This window comes from Arachis stenosperma, chromosome 6 (assembly GCF_014773155.1).
Source record: "Arachis stenosperma cultivar V10309 chromosome 6, arast.V10309.gnm1.PFL2, whole genome shotgun sequence".
Taxonomy (NCBI): domain Eukaryota; kingdom Viridiplantae; phylum Streptophyta; class Magnoliopsida; order Fabales; family Fabaceae; genus Arachis; species Arachis stenosperma.
The window spans coordinates 5,593,541-5,601,239 of NC_080382.1; the positions used below are offsets into that span (position 1 = coordinate 5,593,541).

The 7,699-nt window shown below is 41.0% G+C and overlaps 1 non-coding gene across 1 annotated transcript; it reads left to right on the top strand.

Moving 5' to 3' along the window:
* The first annotated feature begins 1,332 nt into the window (after positions 1 to 1,332).
* LOC130937171 (small nucleolar RNA R71) lies at positions 1,333 to 1,440 on the top strand. Its single transcript, XR_009068401.1, has one exon. It is a non-coding gene; the product is annotated as a small nucleolar RNA R71 (small nucleolar RNA).
* The last annotated feature ends 6,259 nt before the right edge of the window (positions 1,441 to 7,699 follow it).

Here is a 7,699-nt window from a genome sequence, read left to right on the forward strand (position 1 = left end):
ATGGTTTTCAATCTTCACCAAAACATCCTCTACAAGTCCATGAGCTTGTTTTCTTGAGTTGTCTGCCATCTCTAATGAGATTCTTGCAGCTTGCACCTCAAATATCCCTAGCTTCTCCATTACAGAGAGAGGCATGAGGTTTACACTTGACCCTAAGTCACACAGAGCCTTCTTGAAGGTCATGGTGCCTATGGTACAAGGTATTGAAAACTTCCCAAGATCTTGTCTCTTTTGAGGTGATTTCTGCCTAGACAAGTCATCCAGTTCTTTGGTGAGCAAAGGAGGTTCATTCTCCCAAGTCTCATTTCCAAATAACTTGTCATTTAGCTTCATGATTGCTCCAAGGTATTTAGCAACTTGCTCTTCAGTGACATACTCATCCTCTTCAGAGGAAGAATACTCATCAGAGCTCATGAAAGGCAGAAGTAAGTCCAATGGAATCTCTATGGTCTCATTTTGAGCCTCAGATTCCCATGGTTCCTCATTAGGGAACTCATTGGAGGTCAGTGCACGCCCATTAAGGTCTTCCTCAGTGGCGTTCACTTCCTCTCCTTCCTCTCCAAATTCGGCCATGTTGATGGCCTTGCACTCTCCTTTTGGATTTTCTTCTGTATTGCTTGGGAGAGTACTAGGAGGGAGTTCAGTAACTTTCTTGCTCAGCTGTCCCACTTGTGCCTCCAAATTCCTAATGGATGACCTTATTTCAGTCATGAAACTTTGAGTGGTTTTGATTAGATCAGAGACCATGGTTGCTAAGTCAGAGGGGTTCTGCTTAGAATTCTCTGTCTATTGCTGAGAAGATGATGGAAAAGGCTTGCCATTGCTAAACCTGTTTCTTCCACCATTATTGTTGTTGAAACCTTGTTGAGGTCTCTGTTGATCCTTCCATGAGAAATTTGGATGATTTCTCCATGAAGAATTATAGGTGTTTCCATAGGGTTCTCCTAGGTAATTCACCTCTTCCATTGAAGGGTTCTCAGGATCATAAGCTTCTTCTTTAGATGAAGCATCCTTAGTACTGCTTGGTGCATTTTGCATTCCAGACAGACTTTGAGAAATCAAATTGACTTGTTGAGTTAATATTTTATTCTGAGCCAGAATGTCATTCAGAGTATCAATCTCAAGAACTCCTTTCTTCTGATTTGTCCCATTGTTCACAGGATTCCTTTCAGAAGTGTACATGAATTGGTTATTTGCAACCATTTCAATTAGCTCTTGAGCTTCTGTAGGCGTCTTCTTCAGATGAAGAGATCCTCCAGCAGAGCTATCCAAAGACATCTTGGATAGTTCAGAGAGACCATCATAGAAAATACCTATGATGCTCCATTCAGAAAGCATGTCAGAAGGACATTTTCTGATCAATTGTTTGTACCTTTCCCAAGCTTCATAGAGGGATTCTCCATCCTTCTGTCTGAAGGTTTGGACCTCCACTCTAAGCTTACTCAATTTTTGAGGTGGAAAGAACTTTGCCAAGAAGGCATTGACTAGCTTTTCCCATGAGTCCAGGCTTTCTTTAGGTTGTGAGTCCAACCATGTCCTAGCTCTGTCTCTTACAGCAAAAGGGAATAGCATAAGTCTGTAGACCTCAGGGTCAACCCCATTAGTCTTGACAGTGTCACAGATTTGCAAGAATTCAGCTAAGAACTGATGAGGATCTTCCAGTGGAAGTCCATGGAACTTGCAATTCTGTTGCATTAGAGAAACTAATTGAGGCTTAAGCTCAAAATTGTTTGCTCCAATGGCAGGGATAGAGATGCTTCTCCCATAGAAATCGGGAGTAGGTGCAGTAAAGTCACCCAGCACCTTCCTTGCATTGTTTGCATTGTTGTTGTTTTCGGCTGCCATGGGTTCTTCTTCTTTGAAGATTTCTGTTAGGTCCTCTACAGAGAGTTGTGCCTTAGCTTCTCTTAGCTTTCGCTTCAAGGTCCTTTCAGGTTCAGGGTCAGCTTCAACAAGAATGTCTTTGTCTTTGTTCCTGCTCATATGAAAGAGAAAAGAACAAGAAAATGTGGAATCCTCTATGTCACAGTATAGAGATTCCTTGAGGTGTCAGAGGAACAGAATAATAGAAGAAAGAGGTAGAAGAATTCGAACTTAATCAGATAGAGTTCGAATTGTGCATTGAGGAGGAGTGGTACTCCATAAATAGAAGGATGTGAGAAGAGAGGAAGAGCTTTTTCGAAAATTAAGTTAAAGAATTTGAAAACATTTTGAAAAACACTAATTAATTTTCGAAAATAAGAGTGGGAAAGAAATCAAGTGATTTTTGAAAAAGATTTTGAAATTAGAAGTCAAAAAGATTTGATTGAAAACTATTTTGAAAAGGATGAGTTTAAGAAGATATGATTGGTTTTTTTTTTTAAAAAAAATATGTGATTGAGAAGATATGATTTGAAAACAATTTTAAAAAGATTTGATTTTAAAAATTAATAACTTGGCTATCAAGAAAAGATATGATTCAAACATTAAACCTTTCTCAACAGAAAAGGCAACATACTTGAAATGTTGAATCAAATCATTAATTGATAGCAAGTATCTTTGAAAAAGGAAAGAAATTGATTTTGAAAACATTTGATTGAAAAGATATGATTTGAAAAAGATTTGATTTTGAAAAACTTTGAAAACTTGAAAAAAAAAATTGATTTGAAAACAAAATCCTCCCCCTTGTGCCATCCTGGCGTTAAACGCCCAGAATGGTGCACATTCTGGCGTTTAACGCCCAATGCACTACCTTTTTGGGCGTTAAACGCCCAACCAGGCACCCTGGCTGGCGTTTAAACGCCAGTCTGTCCTTCTTCATTGGGCGTTTTGAACGCCCAGCTTTTTCTGTGTAATTCCTCTGCTGTATGTTCTGAATCTTTAATTCTCTGTATTATTGACTTGAGAAGACACAAATTAAAAATGTTTTTGGATTTTTAATAATCAGAATGCAACTAAAATCAAATAGCAATGCATGCAAGACACCAAACTTAGCAGTTTGTATACTACTGACACTAATGAGAATGCATATGAGACACACAAAACACTCAAGTCAGGAGAATTTAAAGATTAGAGTAAGAAATCATCAATAACATCTTGAAGATCCTTAAGACACATGAATGAATGCATGCAATTGACACCAAACTTGAGATGAGACACTAGACTCAAACAAGAAATATAAAATATTTTTGGTTTTTATGATTTTGTAAATTTTTTTGTATTTTTTTTCGAAAATTAAGTGGAAAAAGAAAATAAAGATATCAAAATTCTTAGTGAGAATTCCAGGAATCATGCAATGTTAGTCTAAAGCTTTAGTCTAAAGGAATTAGACATGGCTAGCCAAGCTTCAGCAGGACATTGCATTCAAGAGCTAAATTGATGATAATCAATCAGCTTTGGTGATGGTAAGAACATCACCTTGAGACACTAGAATTCGTTCTTAAGAACTCTGAAGAAAAATACCTAATCTAAGCAACAAGATGAACCGTCAGTTGTCCATACTCGAAACAATCCCCGGCAACGGCGCCAAAAATTTGGTGTGCGAAATTGTGATCACTACTTTTCACAACTCAAATAATCCCTAGTAATGGCCCCAAAAACTTGGTGCTCAATACCATGGCATAAACACAACTTTGCACAACTAACCAGCAAGTGCACTGGGTCGTCCAAGTAATAAACCTTACGCGAGTAAGGGTCGATCCCACGGAGATTGTTGGTATGAAGCAAGCTATGGTCACCTTGTAAATCTTAGTCAGGCAGACTCAAATGGGTATAGTGATATACGAATAAAACATAAAGATAAAGATAGAGATACTTATGTAATTCATTGGTAGGAACTTCAGATAAGCGTATGAAGATGCCTTCCCTTCCGTCTCTCTGCTTTCCTACTGTCTTCATCCAATCCTTCTTACTCCTTTCCATGGCAAGCTTATGCAAGGGTTTCACCGTTGTCAGTGGCTACCTCCCATCCTCTCAGTGGAAATGTTCAACGCACCCTGTCACGGCACGGCTATCCATCTGTCGGTTCTCGATCAGGCCGGAATAGAATCCAGTGATTCTTTTGCGTCTGTCACTAACGCCCCGCCTTCAGGAGTTTGAAGCACGTCACAGTCATTCAATCATTGAATCCTACTCAGAATACCACAGACAAGGTTAGACCTTCCGGATTCTCTTGAATGCCGCCATCAGTTCTTGCCTATACCACGAAGATTCCGGTTAAAGAACCCAAGAGATAAACATTAGAGCCTTGTTTGCTTGTAGAACAGAGTGGTTGTCAGTCACTTGTTCATAAGTGAGAATGATGATGAGTGTCACATAATCATCACATTCATCATGTTCTTGGGTGCAAATGAATATCTTGGACAAAGAACAAGCGGAATTGAATAGAAGAACAATAGTAATTGCATTAATACTCGAGGTACAGCAGAGCTCCACACCTTAATCTATGGTGTGTAGAAACTCCACCGTTGAAAATACATAAGAACAAGGTCTAGGCATGGCCGAATGGCCAGCCTCCCAAAGAGGGTTCAATCATCATAACATGATCAAAAGATGTAAATACAATAGTAAAAGGTCCTACTTATAGAGAACTAGTAGCCTAAGGTTTACAAAGATGAGTAAATGACATAAAAGTCCACTTCCGGGCCCACTTGGTGTGTGCTTGGGCTGAGCAATGAAGCATTTTCGTGTAGAGACTCTTCTTGGAGTTAAACGCCAGCTTTTATGCCAGTTTGGGCGTTTAACTCCCATTTTGGTGCCAGTTCCGGCGTTTAACGCTGGGAAATCTGAAGGTGACTTTGAACGCCGGGTTGGGCCATCAAATCTTGGGCAAAGTATGGACTATCATATATTGCTGGAAAGCCCAGGATGTCTACTTTCCAACGCCGTTGAGAGCGCGTCAATTGGGTTTCTGTAGCTCCAGAAAATCCACTTCGAGTGCAAGAAGGTCAGAATCCAACAGCATCTGCAGTCCTTTTCAGTCTCTGAATCAGATTTTTGCTCAGGTCCCTCAATTTCAGCCAGAAAATACCTGAAATCATAGAAAAACACACAAACTCATAGTAAAGTCCAGAAAAGTGAATTTTAACTAAAAACTAATAAAAATATACTAAAAACTAAACCAAATATACTAAAAACATACTAAAAACAATGCCAAAAAGCGTACAAATTATCCGCTCATCATCATGCCCTTCTAAGTTAAAGTAATCCTCTTTAATAGGGTTGGCCAGACCTCTTTTCAGGGTTTACTTATAACTTGGGTTGACTTGGTCCGATTTCTGAACGTCGGCAAGTCTTTTAAGTTATTATATTAGCTATCCGTAAGACCTCGTCAGGTTCTTTTTTTTTGGATTGCTTTCGATAACTTCTTACATTATTCTGTGTTCATCTTTGCCGATTTGTAGAAAATGGTTGGCGTCTTTAGATAATCTTTTGGGTGAATCGCGTTTTCACCTTTATCGGACGATTGTCTTTATCGTGGTCGCGCAGTGAATTTATTTTTCACTTTCTGCCGACCTGTTGCTTTATAGTCGGACGATGAATACTTCAGATTAATGCGTCTTGGAATCTTTGTAGAATATCTAAATAAACTTTATTCAAAGAAAAATGCAAATATATACATGTGGGAATTTCCTTGTTCCTAGGTCTCGACATGGTGCCTCATTAAAAAACCTTTTCAGGAAAAAGAGCGCATCCATTTAGTGAGATCCTTTACCTTTTCTAACTGTAGTACCTTCTTAGGTTGCAGGCGTGCCAAGATCGAGGAAGCTCTCATCCATCAAGCTCGGACAGTCTGTAGTAGCCCTTCCCCATTACTTCAATGACTCGGTTGGGTCCTTTCCAGTTTGCTGCCAGTTTTCCTTCTCCGGGTCGAGTTGTTCCAATGTCATTTCTGATTAGGATGAGATCATTCTCTGCAAAACTTCTCGGCACTACCTTTTGATTATATCTGGAAGCCATTCGTTGTTTTAGAGCTTCTTCCCTGATCCGAGCTCTTTCTTGGATTTCGGGTAACAAGTCGAGTTCTTCTCTCTGAAGTTGGGAGTTTGCTTGTTCATTGTAATGGACTACTCGGGGAGATCCTTCTTCGATTTCTATTGGAATCATTGCCTCCACTCCGTATGCTAGTCGGAATAGTGATTCGTTTGTAGTAGAATGGGGTGTTGTTCGATATGCCCATAGGACTTGTGGAAGTTCCTCGGGCCAAGCTCCCTTTGCTTCTTGTAGCCTCCGTTTTAATCCGGCCAATATGACTTTGTTGGCCGCTTCGGCTTGTCCATCTGCTTGGGGATGTTCGACGGAGGTGAACTGGTGTTTTATGTTCAAGTCGGCCACCAGTTTTCTGAAGCCTGCCTCTGTAAATTGGGTACCCCGAACCTTGTAATAATGTTCCTATATAGGAATTTTTGACTTCTTTGAGCGGTGGCGTTGGCCAGGGGTTCTGCCTCGATCCATTTTGTGAAATAGTCTACTCCTACTATAAGGAATTTTACTTGTCCCGATCCCTGTGGGAAGGGTCCGAGTAGGTCGAGTCCCCACTTCGCAAATGGCCAGGGTGAGGTCACGCTGATGAGCTTTTCTGGTGGGGCAATGTGAAAGTTGGCATGCTTCTGGCATGGTGGACATGTCCTTACAAATTCTGTAGCCTCCTTTTGTAGAGTTGGCCAATAGAACCCCGCCCGGAGTACCTTTTTGGTGAGAGCTTGCGCTCCGAGATGATTTCCACAGATGCCACTGTGTACTTTCTCCAAGACTTCCTTTGTGTTGGAAGTTGGTACGCATTTTAGTAAAGGTGTTGATATTCCTCTTTTGTACAGCGTGTTATTTATGATAGTGTAGTACTGTGCCTCCCTTTTCAACCTCTTTGCCTCCTTTTCATCTGTAGGGAGTTCTTCTGTTTTGAGGTAGTTTATTATGGGGGTCATCCATCCTTGATCCTGACCTATTATGGCTAGGATTCTTTCTTCTTTCGCTATTGACGGGTTATGTAATACCTCCTGGATGAGGCTTCTGTTGTTGCCCCCTGGTTTGGTGCTGGCTAATTTTGAAAGGGCGTCAGCTCGGGCATTTTGCTCACGAGGTATGTGGTGGATCCTATATTCCCCGAGTTGTCCGAGCTGTTCTTTGGTTTTATCCAAATATTTTTTCATGGTCGGATCTTTGGCTTGGTAGTTTCCTGTGATTTGTGAGGTGATGACTTGTGAGTCACTGTAGATGTTGAGCTTCTGAGCTCCAACCTCCCTAGCCAGCTTCAAACCGGCTAATAGCGCTTCGTATTCTGCCTGGTTGTTTGAGGCTGGGAATCCGAATTTAAGGGAGAGCTCCAGTTGAGTTCCTTGGTTGTTCTCGACTATCACACCTGCACCGCTTCCTGTTTTATTCGAGGATCCGTCTACGTATATGTTCCATTCTATGGGGATTTTCGGGATGTCTGTAAATTCTGCGATGAAGTCGGCCAGGTGTTGCGATTTGATTGCTGTACGTGCCTCGTATTGGAGGTCGAATTCGGACAACTCGATTGCCCATTGCAGGATTCTTCCTGCTAGATCTATTTTCTGCAATATCCCTTTTAGGGGTTGGTTGGTTCGAACTTTAATGGTATGCGCTTGGAAATATGGGCGAAGCCGCCGGGATGTGAGGATCAGAGCGTAGGCAAACTTTTCTATTTTCTGGTAGTTCAGCTCGGATCCCTGTAGTGCTTTGCTAATGAAGTAGACAGGTT